Source organism: Cydia amplana, chromosome 18, assembly GCF_948474715.1.
Source record: "Cydia amplana chromosome 18, ilCydAmpl1.1, whole genome shotgun sequence".
Classification (NCBI taxonomy): domain Eukaryota; kingdom Metazoa; phylum Arthropoda; class Insecta; order Lepidoptera; family Tortricidae; genus Cydia; species Cydia amplana.
In genome coordinates this window covers 8,882,834-8,902,744 of record NC_086086.1, presented here as the reverse complement: position 1 = coordinate 8,902,744, position 19,911 = coordinate 8,882,834, and the positions used below count along the sequence as shown (strand labels likewise).

The window sequence follows — 19,911 nt, the reverse complement described above, 5'->3', positions numbered from 1 at the left end:
TTCATAGTATGAGATGACACATGATGTTCATACTATGAAATGTCATTTCCGTCTACGGAATAAAAAAATAGACTTTAAGGTAAACGTACTAGTGCTCGACATGCTAATGCCCAATAGATGACACCCTGCTGTCACCTCTATTGACAATGACTTAAGTTTAAGATGACATGTACTGGGACCGCGTCGAGCACCAGTACGTTTACCTTACTGACCACTAATTAGTATGTCAACAGCTCAAGATTGATTAAATATGTCCGTATCCTCCGTTCACAGTTCACAGTGTTCACATCATAGACTAGGAATCCTCTAGACTGAGTTTAGAGCAATTATTTAATGAAATCGATGCTGCCAAAAATACGGGGGTGCGGGGGGACGAGGTGAGCGAATCCCGTGCCGTGATTGGTCCGTTCAAAGACACGGACCAATCACGGCACGGGATTAACTCGAAGATGGAGTAAAACTATACCGTATAAGTGGCAGAGGAATAGAGAGTAGAGGTAGCGTTACTATGCTCAGTCTAGAGGATTCCTAGTCTATGGTTCACATTCACACCTTCCAACTATTCAATATACTCTATGCTTCCAACACGTGAGCTTAGACAGTGGCCCTTCAGTTTGTTCAATTAGATCACGACACAGTGGCTTGAGACGTCACCGTCATCATCATTACCATCTATAGTTGTATACAGGCCTTATATGTACGTACGTATCTCAGAGTAGACATTATTAATATTATTTAAAATAAACCCCTTATAAACCGCAAACAATTTGAATAAGTAAATGACATAAATTGACAACTGACTTTTAGCTTCTTTTTTAATCATAGACAATTGGTGATACAACAACGAAATATCTTCAAAAATTTTTGGTTAGCCAGACTTCTATCTTGCACACCTCTGCTAGAAAAACAATCCTATTTGTAATACCAACTTCCAAAACGGTTACCTACTCGTACCGTAGCCAAATATGTAAATTTGGTCTTCCCCGCCATAATTTACGAATGCCGCCAATTTAACAGTTTGGACGAGGCCTTGACCATAATAAACGAGAGTAGGTATGTAGGCGGTTGATTATAAAATAAAACCGGCCAAGTGCGAGTCGGATTCGGGCACGGAGGGTTCCGCACCATCAACAAAAAATAGAGTTAAATATTTATTTTATTTTATTTTTAGTATTTGTTGTTATAGCGGCAACAGAGATACATCATTTGTGAAAATTTCAACTGTCTAGCTATCGCGGTTCATGAGATACAGCCTGGTGACAGACGGACGGACGGACGGACGGAATAGGGTCCCGTTTTTTACCCTTTGGGTACAGAACCCTAAAAATCACACAAGTTTGTCCTCGGCATCGCAAATTATTAAAAGTCCCATAGTAAAAGTAGCTCAGTTTAGTGAGTAAAGTCAAGCCCTAGATTTAAGCCATGCCCATGGTCAGAGACACCATGTATATTGTCATTCTGTCAGCTGTTTGTCGGAATGCGAAATTATCTACGGTATTTAATTTGTTTTTGTATTCAGTTCTACGCTACGTACGTTGACCTTAAACGAGGTAAAACATCGCTAGAAGAGCTATTGGATTATGTACTTGGGAAAGGTAAGTGTATTTTTTGGATTTTAGCTAGAAATTTACAGACCCTATATGTGGAGTTTCTATGATCACCTTCAGTCTACATCATCAAGCATTTCGTCGGGCGAGAATACGTTTGTGGCATACGCCACATACATTTGTTTACAGGAGAGCGAAAAGAAGCAAAAAAATAAAATTTTCTCGATAAGTTTTACATTTGGGAAATTTTGAACTTATTTATCATTTAGGCACATATGTTTACTATTTCTAGAACTATACAAATATTGTGAATATAGTGGTAATCGTGAAATAAAAGCATTTTTATTATTGCCATATCCGTTTTTGATGAGTAAATGTTAAACGTACAATGTATGATATGACACAAAAGTTGTGGATATGTCACACTTTTGTGATAATTTTCCGTTAATAAAGTGTAAATATCCTATAGTAAAATGCGGATATGACACAACTTTTTTCAAAAATGTAATTTTTCAAAAACCGATTAGTGTCAATTATAGCATACTTTTTGTTATTTTAGAAATCATTAAAAACGATTTTGCTCAAAAATGGATACGGCACAAACGTATTCTCAGCCGGCGATTTAGTATGTAAAAACATGATATCTATGCGTTGTGCCCAGATACCGGGCATAGGTATTCGTACCGATTTTCATACCTTTAACATCATTTGCAGCATCTTTTTTTATGATATAGGAGGCAAACGAGCAGATGGATCACCTGATGGTAAGCGATTACCGCCGCCCATGGACACTCGCAACACCAGAAGGGTTGCAAGCGCGTTGCCGGCCTTTAAGATGGGAGTACGCTCTTTACTGAATTTCTCGGTGTACCGCCAGCGCTATCACACGTGTTCTGCTCTTGCTGTTGTTAAGAAGGCGCAGAAATAATAAACAATTAAAAAGAAAAAATTGGGTGAACTCATATCTTCGTATAATGAATGAAGATGGAAATCATTTCAAAAGAAAATACGAGGCGTTGAAGATGACTGAAAATAAATTTTCTAACTATTTTCGAATGTCTGTGCCGTGTTTTGAAGAACTTTTAAGCAAAATATCACCTCGACAACAGCAAGAGCAGAACACGTATGAAGGGATTTATGTCTGATCATACAACTGGTAGTCGAATTTTTATTCTTTACTATGCAGCGCGGCATCGCACGCGGCGACGCACGCCGCTCGGCGGCACCGCGGCGCCGCCGGGCGGCACCGCTAAATTTTGCGGTGCGGCGGGCGACGCCGCAGAGCGGTTTGCGGCGCCGCGCGGCGGCGGCGGCGTCGCACCGCTGACATGTGGCCGGGCCCATCAGCGAAGAGCGCCTGAATAGCTTAGCTCTTCTTAATATAGAAGCTGAGCTGACGAACGTTTTAAATTACGACAGCGTCATTGATGATTTTGTCAACCAATTTGTACATAGGAAAACAATATAAATGCCTATGTGAGTAAATGGTAAATGTTTCGTTTTTTTTATTTCACACCCCAAAGGTACTTGTTGCAGGTTTTATCCTAAATAAAATACTTTATCGTCACTGATGAAGGGGGGCGGCAAATCAAAATGGCCCGGGGCGCCAAATTTGTAAATACGCCTCTGGCATAGGTTTAGGTTTGAATCCGTGTGAGTGTAATCTCAGGGTCATCATCAGGGTAAATAACCCGCGCAAAGTTGTAGCAGGTTTTCCTGACAATGCCTCTTCCGGAGATTAACGACATAAAAATAAATTATGATACGAAATGGTACTGAAATTGAATTTATTGAGCGTTGGTAACAATTTAGAAACATTTCGTATGTTTGACTGGCCATTAACAGTCAATATAGGTACCTAGTTTAAGGTAGGTAGGGTAGAAACTAGTAGATTTTTTTAATTCATTATTTTAGGAGCTTAGTCGCTGGGCGATTATGGCGCTCCGTACGTTACACAGTAGAATTAGGTACTTAAAGATACTTATCGTTAAACTCGAAAATTAGTTAATACACGATTTATAACTCTTATAAAGTAATTTTGCTTGCTCTGACTCAGGATTAGCCAGCACGACATTGCATGATCCAGTATTAAAAGTTGCCCGAAGAGGCTCCATTCGTACACACTCCATCAAAATGTGGTAAGAAAACGTCCTCTACAACTCCACAATCAGTACAGTTAGGGTTATCAGTTAAACTAGTAGATCCTTACTCCCATGAGCCGTGGGAAAATGCCGGGACAACGCGAGGAAGAAGGAGAGAGAGGGTAGAAATAGAAACTAGTAGAAAGGTGAACGAGTACAATAATATTAAATTCTCTCTACTTTGCGGGATGAAATACGTAAGACCTTTGTCATTGCTTCATAGCCAAGTTCAAAGTGCTCCTACAAAACTACCTACCGTATAGTTCCCTCCGGTTTGTTTACGTTTAGGGAAACATTGGCATTACTCCAAAGTTTACAAAACGAACGCGAGCGTGGTGTCTAATGTATTTACAACCTACTATAAGGTAAGGCGTCGACCACATTAAGCACATAAAACAGCAGTTTGATACCGCAATTTTCAGCGAAAAATCGCGCTGTCCCATCATATGCTAGCAACGCGATCTGCACCGCGTTTTGTAGGCGGCACTTATAAATTAAGGTTTTTCATTTCTCATGCTCTGAAAGAGGGTCATTGTTCTAAAAGGTGTGCAGAAAATGATACGTTTCTGCACTAGAGCATTTTACGACCAAAGTACGATTTTTTAAATTTTTATACGATAAGCAATTGAAATTTAGGTTTACATGGATTTGTTATACAATTTACATTCCATAAATAACGATACTTTTGCCTAAATGTACCCTCAAGAAATACTATAAAAATGTACCTATAGGTACTTTATTTAGTCATGTTTTTAACAAAACACATGCATTTTACTTTCCTCTTATTCGAAATGAAAAGTAGAGTGTTCAACTCGGGTGAAAGGCATCATTTCAGCCTCGGACTCTTGGCGCTCTCACTGTTTTCGAGCGCCAAACTACTCCACAGGAATAAGTGCCTTTCATCCCTTGGTTAAAGATCTACTATATTTAACGCCAAAAAAAGCATGCGCACGTGATCATTTGTACCTGTTTGTACGCTTTATACACGATTAGGACAATATTTAATTATGCTGTTTTTAGGGTTCCGTACCCAAAGGGTAAAAACGGGACCCTATTACTAAGACTCCGCTGTCCGTCCGTACGTCCGTCCGCCCGTCCGTCCGTCCGTCCGTCCGTCTGTCACCAGGCTGTATCTCACAAACCGTGATAGCTAGACAGTTGAAATTTTCACAGATGATGTATTTCTGTTGCCGCTATAACAACAAATACTAAAAAACAGAATAAAATAAAGATTTAAGTGGGGCTCCCATACAACAAACCTGATTTTTGACCGAAGTTAAGCAACGTCGGGCGGGGTCAGTACTTGGATGGGTGACCGTTTTTTTTTTTGCTTGTTTTGCTCTATTTTTTGTTGATGGTGCGGAACCCTTCGTGCGCGAGTCCGACTCGCACTGGCCGGTTTTTTTATATCTGAGGTAAACTGACGTTAACGGTCGCGTACTTATTTGTTATCGTTACTTTAACTACCTACTAAATGGAATTTAATATAATTAGAGATAATTTTCATGAATAGAATGTACGGTCAAGGAATTTAATTTCAGTGACAATAAGAATAAGGTACAAAATGGAACGGAAATTAAATTATTTGATCATTCCACACGTTCCATTGTGTTCTAAGCCCAAGACCCGCGTAATGCTATGCCACTTCCTATTCCATATTACAGCGTAAACAAAAGTGTAGGTCTGTGCTGTTTAAAAAACCGGCCAAGTGCGAGTCGGACTCGCGCACGGAGGGTTCCGCACCATCAACAAAAAATAGAGCAAATAAAGCCTCCCTTAAATATTTATTTTATTTTATTTTTATTAGTATTTGTTGTTATAGCGGCAACAGAGATACCTACATCATTTGTGGAAATTGCAACTGTCTAGCTATCGCGGTTCATGAGATACAGCCTGGTGACAGACGGACGGACGGACGGACGGACAGCGAAGTCTTAGTAATAGGGTCCCGTTTTTTACCCTTTGGGTACGGAACCCTAAAAAGGGCGAGGTAAATAAAATTAAAAAAGCGCTCGTAATTTCGACGATTTGAAATGACGATGAAACTATTAATTCACACTCGTAAAAGTCGTTTTAAGCATCGATGAAAGAGTATGAAAATACATACATGGATTTTTCGCGAATTCACTTCTTGTTATCCAGTAAAAAAATTAGCAACTTTTTTTCTTCGTCTTATCTATGGGATAAAAGATTTGCACATTTGGTTTGGTTATCTGTATGAAGATGAGCTTTCCTTTTTTGGCAGGTTGTGCAAATATCCTCTTCAAATATCCTGCACAAACCATATATGGTAAGCGGTTAAGGGGACTCTCGCGCAGAGAAGGCAGCTTTCTCGCGCAAAGGATTGCCATCGCTATATAGCGCGGGAATGCTGCCTGCGCGATGGGCACCTTGCCGAGGGGCCTAGGCTTAGAAGGTAGGTTTTAGGGATTTTTATTTTTTTGATAGGTTTAGTTTACTTAAGTATTAAATTTGTATTATTTACGTTAAATAAACACCTTTATACAGATACCATTACAAAAAAAATCTACTTAATAGGCACAACGAAATATCGGACGTAATTTTTTTTGTTGACATTAAGACTAGCGATCAAATAAGTATTTTAAGGCGTTTTTATGTAGGTACAGTACGCATCAATAGTAGCGGATGGAAAAACGCGTTTAGAAAAATCTCTTTTTATTCTCACGTGACGATACTTAACAACATCATTTAAATGTTATTTCTTATAAGACTTTAAACTATCGCGTTTTATACACATATTTAATTACACAAACGGGTCTACCGCCATATAGTTTCATTGTTTTTACCTTAAATTCCGACGTTTCAGCTGAGTTGAGTTGAGTTATTTCTTATTTCGACTATCGTCCTTGAGTCAGACCAGATATTCAAGGTGATTATTTAGCACTATTCAATGTTATTGTAATGGAAATAGTACCTACGTTGTGCGAATCTGTCCTATCCTAACGATTATTCTGAATACTTTAGCAGTACAAAAGAAAACGACGTGTAAGTGTAAGTATTTAGCAAACATTTAAGCACAGTACAAGTAATTTATTGTTGTGAGAGCACGCCACGTGAATGGTGACTATTACGTTAATGATAACGATTTTGAACTTTATTTCCATGAAACAAGTTTTAAACTTTGATATCTGGTCTAAGAAGTCTATTGATTTTTTATGTAAGTAAGCCAATTTACATACGAAACCGTTTTGACAACATTTATTAAGGACGACGAGTCATTATTCAGCCCTAAGGGGCCCAATTCCGTATTATTTATGTCAGCTCGTGACGTTGCGAATTTTTCGATAGGGCCCCGGGTCATATACCTAGAGAAATTTCTCAAGTAAGCCTATCCTAATCCGCTGTTACGCCATTAACGCCATAGTAATAGGCACTGTGGCGAACTTGATCTTAGAAATCGGAAAGGCTATATTCAGAATATTCTCAATTTATTTATTAATTCCATACCTATACAATATTTTTTCAGTTCGTTGGTGACATTTTATAAATCTTTGACTGACCGATTTAATACAGTGACTGATCCTTACACATGTACACCAACGGACCCTGACCGAAAAGTCATGTCATTACACTAATCACACCAACATAATATGTAATTTATCGCGATTGTGCATAGCAATTCGAAGGTAGGCTTGCCGTTAGATTTAAAAAAACACAAATCTTTGCTTCTTAGGTTGCCTTCTTCTTAAAGACCTGTCAGTTACATGGATTTTTTTAAATTACATTACACATAGACTTCATGTAAACAAACGTAAGTAACAAAGTAGTAAAACGTCTGTATCATAAACGTATAACGTAGTTAACGTACATTTTCCTTATTTCATATCTTTTTCCTCAACCCTTAGTCGCCTATTCATCGTTTCGTATATTTCAGGAAGCACTTAAGAAAGAGGGAATAATCATTTATTTACAAACAAGATAGGTATATACAGTGTATTACTAAAAGAAATTAAAAACTAGCTTAAATCTAAAATAGGCCCTTGAGGCATTGTACCAAGGATGCTGGCGACATTTCCTCGCAGTATCGCAATGCTGATACGTTGTGCGAGGTAGCCGCCAGCTCTTCGGTCACCAGTTACGTCAACCAGACGCTTCGCGATTTCTGCGAACAACTTATGCGCGCTGGGACCCCATGGACCTAGAGTTTCAACAGTTTCAATAAGAAACTCGTTCATCATATTCGGAATAACAAAGGTTCAACAGGTGCACGTTTTCAGTGGAAGAATTAAGCAAAGGTTTACAAATATGAATCGTATTCCCGTGACATAAGTTCTAAAACGTAGGTATCCACAACGAAACTGACCTGTTGAAGTAGAAGGGCGAGGCACGGAGTTGCAGGGCGCAGTAGCGACTGTATTAACAGTAAGTTATATATAAATCTTGTAAGTGTACCTAAGGTCAGAGTGAACGCTCGAAGTGGAGCGTTCGGCGGGGCGTGCAGCGTGGCGTCGGGCTCACAAGTGATTTGAGCAGCGTGCACTAAGGCCGCTCCTATACGTTTGCATTTGTTTAACATGTACGCCGCACGCTCCGCCCCGCTGCACGCCCAACTCGAGCGTCCACTCAGGCCTAATACTACACTAAGAGTAGTTAAAAGGAAGCAGATTCTAGTACCGAAACTACCGAAAGCTCTTTAGGTAGTACTTAATTTATTTTTCCAAATGTCCATTTATTTCGAACCATCGGTAGCAATAAATTATGTCCGTTAGAGCAAGGGGTGTTTATTTTAGCAATGACGTATTTTAGATTGTATACACACATATTTACTCGTAATTTTGCACAGATTTGTTGAATCTACTGGGGTTATAGTAGGTATGTAAATTTCGTCTAAGTAACATATTTTACCGAACTTTACGTGGTGCCTAAGCTATCCTTTCGAGCTAAATCGACCCGTCAAATGTGATAGAAGCCCTTATTGCAGTAAATATGTGCGGTGTGGGCGGGCGGGACACCGCCCTTGGCGTCTGGTAAATAAGTCATTGAATTCTACGAAACACGTGGCTGTTTTCCTTTGCCTGTATCAATAGTAAATCTAATATATATATCACTTGTTAGTAATCAAACAAACATCGACAAAATTGCAAAAGCTATCGATTCGGTCAGGATTTGAACTCTACTGGCCGATTTTTTCTGGAGACAGAAAGAAAAATACATTCAACGATAAAACTTGTACACATTTAAATGACTTTGGTTAATAATGTACGAGGCTTTTGTTTTTTTTTTGTATAAATAATTATTTAGAATTAGATTGTAAGGTAAGTGTTTGAACTTTGAATTACACCTAAGTAGGTATCTTAAACAGTCTATTATGCATCCTATTATTATGGTTTTTCGAGGGTTTATTCACGATGTTTCAGTAATAATGCAATAGTAGACTCATTAGTAATATGAGCCAATTGCTTGATTAAACTACGACCGCGCCTTGGTTCTGTCTGTACCTACTGACGTTGACATATTGCACTCAGGGCCGGATTAACCCTAAGGCAGAGTAGGCAACTGCCTATGGGCCCCGCCTCGGCTAGGGGGCCCCGTCTCGGCTAGTGGGCCCCGGTGGCCCCGCGCGCGCCAAAAAAAATGTGTTTGCCAAGTTTGGCATATGGCCAAAATTCATCAATATTTTTTTATGTTACCTACTTATACCTAATGTCCAATATCAGTTTCTCAGACACACAATCATCAAATTTTATAGCTTTTAAAGTCTGTAAATCGAGCTCGAATTTCAGGCTCCCGAGGGCCTAAAACCTCATTAATGAAACTTCGGCCCTCCGAGTAACTCTTGTATGACACATATATTATTGTTGAGTAACATTTGACGATTGGTTCGTATCAGAGCGCTGCTTTGTTCATTGATTTCAGAAGCTTAGCCTTTTGCCTCGCATGAAAGCTCACCTCGCTGGTTATAAGTACGCTTCGGGCTTGTTAAGTATGTGGAGATTGCTGAGCTCGACCTTCAGCCTCACTTTTTACCTCAATTTTTGGTTCGCCTACCAAATCTCTTCTTCAGCTTAGCCTTTGGCCTCGCTGCGCCAAGCTCGGCCTGCGGTCTCGCTTTTTAATACAATGGACATTGGTTGTCGTCTGTGATCTAGCTGAGCTTATCCTGAAGCACGGCTTTGACCTCGCATGAAAGCTCACCTCACTGGGTAACTTCGGATTTTTAGGCCTTTTTAACACGCTTTCACAAATTTTTCACAAAAAATTTCGCGCTCGCTGCGCTCGCGATTTTTATTGCTTTTCCGATTTACCCTGTACTTACAATACTTACATGTTAGTTTGACTGGTTAATGAATAATCATTTAAACACATGTAAAATCTTTATTATTGGGTTAATTTTAATCATGTGGCTCATATGGTCGGACAATCGCTGTTCAGCCTCGCAAAATATTTAACTACTTATTGAGAAAAAAGAGCTCTCCCCACACTGGACGCAAAGAGGAATCGGCAAAAACGAATATAAAAAACCTTTATGTCCACGCAAGAGCGAAAAAAACATTCGTCATGTTCGGATCGGCTCAACCGACACCTGAAGGTTGAAATTAAAACCGCAAACTTACTTGCCTGTACTGAACAACTGAACTTATGTATGCAGAATTAACTGTACGGGGGCCCCGAGCATTGCACTGCCTAGGGGCCCCGACATGCTTAATCCGGCCCTGATTGCACTACGCAGTTAGTACATCAAGGCTGTTTTCTTTTTCAGGGAATCAGAGAATCCGCTACTGAAGGCTCCAGTGCTGACAAGGCTTAATACATTTAAGCCTCTATTGACATATCATGATCGTTTCGTAATCTAGTCACTCTTCGGTGCAATGAGGAAATTATCGTGTACATTTTTCGCCTTACATAGTTGTAAGTAGTTTTACTAAGTGTTTGAACGAGAAGAACCCAAAGGTAGCGTAAGGTGTTCATACGAATTAGAGAGTGCAATATGAGAGTTACGCATATTATTAACATTGAACATGACTCAAAATGGAAGTAATTCATGTAGGTAAGTGTCAGTACACTCTGTCGCTAATGACTCTATTAAGTATTATTATGAGTCATGTAATCACCAAGTTATCTCCAGCCTGCATCTAATAACTAATAAGAGTAATAAGGACACTTAATAATAGTTATTTGTACAACGAGATCAAAGTTTGATATTTCTTCGAGTGCTTATTTTGAGTCCCGTGCAAGCGAAAGATTCTATACTAGATTCACGAGCGTATAGCGAGTGAATCTAATTTAGAATCTTGAGCGTAGTAAGGGACTCAAAAGCGCACGAGATGTAAATAACTTTGATCCACGAGATCACAAAACTTCACAAAACTTAGTTTGTGATAGATAGATAGTAGATAGTTCACAAAACTTTTCACCTCAGCAGTGAGAACATATTAAAGAACCTGAAAAATGTATTCCTTCTTCATCACTTACCTATTCACTCATGTTTTCTTAAGATATACCAACAATTAAGTTTTCACCTCAACAGCTCGAACAAGGGTACTTTGCTACTTAAAAACAGTGAGCAAAATCGCATTTTGCTCATTTTGCCTCACTCAGTGAGCAAAATGCGATTTTGCTCACTGTTTTTAAGTAGCAAAGTACCCTTGTTCGAGCTGCTTAGGTGAAAATACTATTTTTACTACATTGTTGCAATGGACTTAATTTTATGATATACATAATTCTAATTTGTTCGGTGATACGATATTTGATATCTATTACCTACTCATTAATATAAAGCCTTCCCAAATGAACAGTTCTAACGTTTGCACAGTCAACGACAAAAAAATATACCTAAGGTGCTTTAAAAGAATTACTGATTGAACATTCAGCAGTCTAACTAACGCAAAATACACTACATTGATACAACCTCTAGTGAAGTTTAAATCAGTGTTCAGATCTCAGGAGTTTCGACTGATATACCTGCCTACCCTGAAGTGAATGTAAGTACCTATTTATTTTTTAAAGCTTCTCAATCAATTCGTTTTAACCAACAGACTTGTACTTGCTCTTCTTTCTTATCTTTCTAATCTTCCTTAAGCCCAAACTCGATGTGTGTAGTGCCTAAGATGGCCTCCTTCCGACTGCATCGTCAGATATGTGAGAATATTATCGTACCTACTGTTACCGAAATTAGGAAAGTATTAATTAATTTTATCTGAAATTAGTGTCTAAATATTTTGGCTCAGTGATCCAAAGTGAATCTTGGCCTCGGAAACGAAAGCGTGCCACCTGTCCCGATCCTGCGCAACTTCCCGCCAGTTACCGACGCGAAGCTGAAGCAGATTCGCCGTCACACTGTCTTCCCAGCGATTCCTGGGCCGACCCACCGGACGGCCACCAGGCGGTCGTCCCAAGAACGCCCTCTTGACAGCCCGATCCTCTCCCAATCTGAGTAGGTGACCGAACCAGCGAATTAGTGTAATGTTACTAAAATTACATTTAAGCCCAGGCAGCCGTTGTTGAATCAGTTTGTTCTTTGAGAAAGCACTTGGGACTCAGAGAGTGTTCCGTGTAGACAATATGACGACAGTATTATTTACAGTGCGGTCGTTGTGGCGGTGCATGACGCGGTTGGATGATTAAGGTGTGTTTTACATCGACCGCATCGAACACGAGTAGCCATCATGACGTCTATCGATTTCTCAGGGGGTACGCAGAAATCACATAAAAGGCTATCAGTAGCCTATGATCATTAAATTAACGTTGAATCATCAATTAATTACATACACTCTGCTCACGATCTTCAAGGAATTGCGTGGGAGTGATATCGCCCCATACGTGTATGGCGCGACGCATCACACTCGCCTGTCGTCGGTTCTAAAATGCAAGAAACTGAGCTTTTTGCATTCTTATGCGCTCAACATTTCAAGCTTCTATATAGGCGCCTAAGTGCGATTAAAACAGCATAAACATGTTTATCATTGTTGAAGATCTGCTTTAATGCAATTAATAATCTACGTCTAAACGGGTAATTTTTTAGCACAATCTGATAAAAAATCTGATAAAAATGATAAAATTGACAATTTGTTAGTGCGGTGAGGACAAAAGAAAATAATTCAAGCATTTGGTTTGCACTATTAAACTGTTTACGTGTGGACGCTAGATGAAATTGACTATTAAATTACCAAATCAATTTATGATCTAATTGGTAATTCGATTGTCCCGTCTTGGCCTAGGTTAAAGATTAGAAATGCTACTAGGATGTCAAATATGTAATAAACTTGAATGTTTACATCGTAATACATACATTATGTTTACTTGTTTAAAACAATCGGTTTGTAACACACCTATATAAGTGTAATGTTGTCTAATGACATTGACATCTAGACGTGCTTGATAAACACAAGGGGTTTTTATCAAGCACTTGTTTGTCGCGAAATGTCGCATGCCTACTATAAAACGCAGCATGTTGTTGTTCATCATCATCATATTAGCGGAAAATCGTCAGCAGATGAGGAGGATGGCCTAGCAAAGATGGCAACCGTAAGTACATCGACTAAACCAAACGAAAAATAAAATGTACTTACCGGGATAACAGGGGACCGATTTTGAAATTCGACCGCTCGATTTCATGTATTTCGTTCAGTAATATCTCCACTACTAGGCATGTAAATTCTACTAATAGAATTGAAAACGAGTGGTCAATACCACTAGATTCCCAATTTCTATCGTTCGAATTTCAAAAATTACCACATCGCCGATTTCCACCGATTTTCGAGTGACAAAATCGAGCGATCGAAATTCAAAAATCGGCCCCCAGATGCTACGAAAGGTCACGTGACTATTTATTTACATTATTTTTATTTAGTTTCGATCGGCCTTTTCTATGAACGACTGTCATCTTGATTCACCAGTGGCTGGAACAACAGCCCTCCACAAGGTTCCCTAAAATTAATTGATTTAGCGCGTAGTTTGTTACAATTTAATGAAATTTTACTAGTAATTTCACACCTCATTCATTTCGTTGTTAAATTTGGTAACATTTTGTATCTATATATAGATATTATGAGTTATACATTTGCCCAACCATAACTACTTAACTACTCAAGTAGGGACATGATTTTAAAGCATCTAGGACATGCTTCCGCAACTCTTGAAAACATAGTTGCCATTGCCAATGTTAGGTACCTAAGTATAGTGGTAAGTATAAAGATAAGGATCTTTCACTTCAAACAGTTGAAACACGAAATCTCTTCGCAACCGTCTTATTTATAGGTATTCGCAAAGAGTTATTGATTTTAGAAGAGTTCTAAATTCTTAGAAAAATTGTGGCACAAATTTGACGGCTGTGTACGGCGCCAAATATTTTGACGACTCGGAGAGTCGGAGCCCAGAGGGCCCGATTCGGATTTTGAACTAGATATCTATTAGACATCACCAAGATATGTCAGTGTCAGTTTTTGTTTGAAGAAACGTCACTTTTGACACTTGTTTGACACTGACATATATGGTGATGTCTAATAGATATCTAATATTTGACGTATCTTAAAGTTCGAATGTGGCTGTCTTTTTCTTCGCGTTATCCCGGCATTTTCCCACGGCTCATGGGAGCCTGGGGTCCGCTTAACAACGAATCCCATGAATTGACGTAGGCATTAGTTTGACTACTAGTTAAAGGAATAGGGGTGAGCATGAGCACTCGGTCTGGGTCAATTTTTGAAGAGGGTGTTTTTTCTACATTTGTATGGCATTTTTTTATTTTTGGAAAATTAGATTTATAATCATCGATTTAGGAAGGATTCTTAACAAAAAAAAAATACTGTAAAAGGCACCACTCTACCTTTTATAGTTAGCTAGATTTGGACGTCTAAAGATCGACATTTGTATGGCGCTTTTGACATGTATATGGCATATTTTCGACATTGTATCAAAATGTTTATGTCACTATTTATTAATTTTGTGGCATTTGTAAGACCCTGACGACATTTGTATGATGCCTTTTTGACATTTGTATGGCACTATGTCGACATTTATATGCCACAATCGACATCTGTACGGTCAAAATAGTCGTATAAATGTCGCCATACAAATGTCACCAATAATATTTTTTGGCGAAATTTCTTACACTATATAACCGATTCACTTATTTATTTTACTATATATTTTAACACTATATTTGCAACTATTATTATGAAATACACATTTTTATTTTGACTGTGTACCAATATATGAAGCGTCCATACAAATGTCATTGTAGTCGTACCAAAATATATCGAAAGAGATTCTTACCTGTTTTTACATAAATGAAACTGTTTCCGCATGCATACTTAATGGTGATAGACGCCCAACTAACCGCACTATTGCGTCGTAAAGTTAATCTAATCGTTATTCAATAGACAAAGAATATTTTGGGGGGTATCTTCAAGTCATAACAAAACAAGTGCCACGCGGGACAACGATAAAAAGGCTTCCCTTGTTTTATTAAATAATGCATTAGATTATCGAAATGATTAAATAAATTATCTAGAAAATGCTCTCTACAAAAATATAAAGCTATTAATAATACTTTGCCTACATCCAAAGTTATGATTTTTTTTATTGGGCTATGCCGCCACTGGGACACGCGAAAAACGGCAAATTTCGCCGTTTTTGGACCTTCAAATGCGATTTTCTCAGAAACTAATAATATTTAAGGTACAGTTGTTATGATTTTTAAAGTTTATAATACACAATGAAAATATATACATATTTAGTATTTAAGTCCTATGGACTTCGAGTTTTAGCCGTGGGACAGGAAAAAATGCCTATTTGAAAATTGACCCGTCTAGTAAAAATATTGGGGACCAAGTGGCGGTTGCCTGTCATTTTCTCGGCTGAGTACTTGACGATGTATTTAATCATTGCCAGCTGAGATCACTGATTTCGCTACACTGTACGCGTTAGGTGTAATCAAGGCGATACCGCATAATGTACGGAACCATAAAGCGCCATCTATATTAGCTGTCAAATTCGTGTCATGATTTTTTCTTGGACTTAAAAATTGAAGAGGGATGTTTACAATAACAACATAACTGCTTAAAGCGGTTGACACTTTTTTAGGGTTCCGTACCCAAAGGGAAAAACGGGACCCTATTACTAAGACTCCGCTGTCCGTCCGTCCGTCCGTCCGGCTGTCACCAGGCTGTATCTCACGAACCGTGATAGCTAGACAGTTGAAATTTTCACAGATGATGTATTTCTGTTGCCGCTATAACAACAAATACTAAAAACAGAATAAAATAAAGATTTAAGTGGGGCTCCCATACAAGAAACGTGATTTTTGACCGAAGTTAAGCAACGTCGGGCGGGGTCAGTACTTGGATGGGTGACCGTTTTTTTGCTTGTTTTGCTCTATTTTTTGTTGATGGTGCGGAACCCTCCATGCGCGAGTCCGACTCGCACTTGGCCGGTTTTTAAGAACATTGTTAATCGTTTCGGGTTTCAACCAGTGTAGTCAGTTATGTTGTTTTTGTAAACATCCCTTCATTAACACTTGAATTCAAGTTATCAGTAATCTGAATTATCATAAGAGGTTTAGGCTATCAGTAATTGATAACATCTCTGGATGCTATCTTGCATTATCGCGATATTAATATATCTAAGCATTTGTTGTGTCTGTGAGACTTCCTTTTATACTGGATATTTCGTATCAAACGCTTTGTACGAATACATCTGGATCATACAGTCTACCAAGAAAAATGTCCAATGTGATCACTTTTTTAAAGTCAATAAGGTAAACTGTACATACATACCATATTTATATACATATCCATTTTTTGTCTATGTCATGCCTAACGTAATTTTAACTTGTACCTTTATCAGTAGGTACATATGTATGTAGTTATGTACTACTTACCCTCCCATCATTGTAGCATTATGTTGGTAGCGATAATTAACTTTTCACCACACCAGCTCGGAAAGGCTCACTTTTGCACTTCAAAAACTGATACTTAAGTAGCAAAGTTGCATTTTATTCACATGTGAGGCAAAGTAATCAAATGCAAATTTTGAGTTGTTTTCTTATGTTTGCTGGTAGAATTGACTTTCAAATGATGATTTTGGATGATAAATATTTAATAACGTTCATTTGGATTTGATTTTGTTTGATATTACATTTAATATTTGTTTCGGGTTGGTGTGGTGAAAATTTTTGTGTTTCACTCGGGGGAAAATTTTGTTTAACCCTCGTGCTTTGAAACCCTCGCAACGCTCAAGATTCCATTTTTCGACCACTCGCTACGCTCGTGGTTCAATTTTGGAATCTTTCGCTTGCTCGGGAATCAATATTAGCACGAGCGGTTAAACAACAACTTTGCCCGCTTGTAAAACCAATAACTATTACATATATTATAGCGGTTTTCAGTCGAACTGATTAATTAGAGTTAATGAAGTTTATAATACGCATTTTAGTTAACCACTTACTTTGAAATCGATATGCAAATACATATACCTAATAAACCTACTTAATATATTTCATGTAGCGATCGCGAACAGATGAGGATAATTAGAAATAATGAATGCTGAAAAGATGTTAAACTTATTTAGACCTACACGCTTCAAAGCGATAAGAAGCCTTTCGCTTACCGTTTACCTGTTTAAATAATTTTCCTTATGTTATTTTATGATGAACTAGGAAGTAGGTAGGTATGTCTCCATATTTATTTGTTTATTTGTTGGGTCGCTTCCATACAGGTTCTTTTGCCAGGATTAAGATCTGTCACACAATTATCCGAATTATATTTTGTATAACCCACTTTCTTGTACAATTTGTTTACATTCCTCATTAATTTAGCCAAATGAGGGTACGTTTTCAAGGTTTCGCTGTCATTTGTTTATCAGAGTCTGAAGGACGAACGTCTAGTCTAATGGATGCCTGGATGGATTAGTTTTATATGTTTTTAATCATCGTTTTATTTCGGTTTTAGTCACGATTTAACATAAGTGTATAACTACATATTTTCCGTTTGATTACATTTGTAAAAATTGTATTTTTTAATTTGTTTGTGTATGATCTAACGTTAGTTAGGTATGTGCCTCATACTATCTTGAAGGTTTGTTAATGCCTCGTTATAAAATCAGAAGTGGCAGGCAAATAGACGCAACCGCAAGATAATAAAAATCAAACAATCACAACTCCATCACAACTCACCTTAAAACGTCTGTTTTGTGAATAGACAATTAAAACTTCCGATTCCGATAAAAACTCACTTCACAAACACAGTCAGTCACAGAGAAAACAAAGAAATAATCTGTATTTTTTTTAATGAGATTCTATTGTTTTTATGTTTTGTTTTATTTTCGCGCACCGGCGTTTCGTTTCGCGGTGTTGCGGCTAAAGTGAGCGGCGCGGCAGCGCGTCCGGTCGGGCGGCAACGACGACCACTAAAGACGACGCAGCCTTCCAGCGACCCTATATAAGCCCGCAACTCGCCCTTACACCAGACACTTTTAATTACCACTCATCGTTCTAGTTATGACGAGATTTCTTCCAGTTCCAGCGAGCCTTCCCGCAGCCATCATGTTTATTTTTAGGTCCAGCGTATATTTACATGGGATAAAGCTCGGGTCCAATTTATGAGGTGGGATATGACGAGAATTCACTCGTTTGCATTCGCCAGTAGTCGAAAGTTAGTAGGAAATTGGTTCAAATTGAACTTTGCTGAACAAATGTAAATATTCCAACTGAATAGACTAATGTATGTACGTATGTTTTTCAGGAATGCACAAGGATGGGAGAGAGATGAGGGATGTAACCCCTTACAACCCCCTTGCACCCCTGTGCACTAGCACTCCCTTGAAATAATTATCAAATCAAATAGGTACCTATTATCAGGCCGGTAAGGCCTTTAATCATATACTATACAGAAATACAGACTAACATTACATTATTATTCCTTAAAACAAGCTATACAGCGGTTTTCTGCTGTTTTAGAATGTACCTATTACCTACCTCTAAACAAAGTGGAGAATGTATTAACTATAATAATTATAAGCAAAAACGGTTAAGTAGGTACAGTAGATTTTTAACGAGTTCATAAATCTGGCTCGAGCTCAAAGTCAACTCGTAGCTGTACGTGGTTATGAAACTTCGGTTTATTATGATTTAAGTTCCGGTTTTTCACGAAAACTGCTCGTAAAATGTATTTCGTAGCGTCTGTTCCCAGTGTTCCCACTTGAGATTTTAGAAGAGTTCTAGTCTAACCAATGAGGTAGTCGATTCTAACAATTCTCCGTCGAAAGCGAACTAATAGGATTTAATTCTTCTAGTTATCTATAATTTCTGTGAGTTTTTTGATACGAGTACCTACACTTGTTTTTACTCCGCCTGATGAGAACCCATTTTTGGAATTCATGGGCCTATAAATCCCGGTCTTTTGACAGGCTTGCGTGGGGATATAGATCCCATTATTTAGGCGGATAGCTCCTGCAAACCTATCCATCTGTTTTAAGTAGTCTTCTCAGTTGAAGTCTGTTTTGACAAGCCTTTGCGATAATTTAATTAATTAATTTTAATTACTAATAAATAAATAAAATATTGCCGTTCTGCCTCACTATTCACAACAACCTTCAGAAAATCATCCAATTATTCCAATTGCTTAAAGAGATTTTTCGCGCAATAGGTAAATTCCAGTTTACTATTCAAATTCTAAATATGCGTGTTGCGGCATTGGGCCATCGGCTAGCCATTGGCTTGTTTGCCACTGTCGTGCTAAAAAAACTCCACAAAAAACGCCACAATAAAATACCTCGTTGATTTGGCTTACAAACTCACTAAAGTCAGATATATTACCTACTCGTAGTGATACACTATTTCTTTTACAAATGCGTTTCGTTAGGTAATGCGGATCATAAAAAGGACGATAATACATTATCTAAATGTAAAGTACTTAATATAATGGAATCGTTTAGTCAGCAGGTTTTTCACTAAAGGTATCTTCATCCAAAGGTGCGGTTATCGACGTGATAAGAAAACGCATTATTTTATACACCGCTTTGTAAACATCCCTAATGATGTGCTAGGTATCGGAATGTTTCCGAAATAGAGAAATTTCCACATAAAAAAACGAAAACGTCTCGTATGGGAACTGAAAATTTCCATTTCCAAAATAAAAGTTTCCTTTGTTTCCTGTGAAACTTCTGAGAAATTTTCCATCTCTTTGAAAACTTTCCACAACTTGTATATCTGTAATGATCCCAAATAAAACGTTGTCCTCATAACTACGGGAGGTATAGGTATGGTA

General features: G+C 38.2%; 2 protein-coding genes across 2 annotated transcripts in view; both read right to left on the bottom strand.

The window, feature by feature from the left end:
• Positions 1 to 18,193, bottom strand: part of LOC134656471 (bumetanide-sensitive sodium-(potassium)-chloride cotransporter-like) — a 57,957-nt gene extending 39,764 nt beyond the window's left edge. Inside the window, exon 1 of the mRNA XM_063512009.1 lies at positions 17,820 to 18,193. The gene's annotated coding sequence lies outside the window, so the exon portion shown is untranslated. The remainder of the gene's footprint in view (positions 1 to 17,819) is intronic.
• The window catches only part of LOC134656467 (large ribosomal subunit protein uL23m), a 315,632-nt gene that overhangs the window by 171,152 nt on the left and 124,569 nt on the right, over positions 1 to 19,911 (bottom strand). The gene's annotated exons all lie outside the window — the stretch shown is intronic.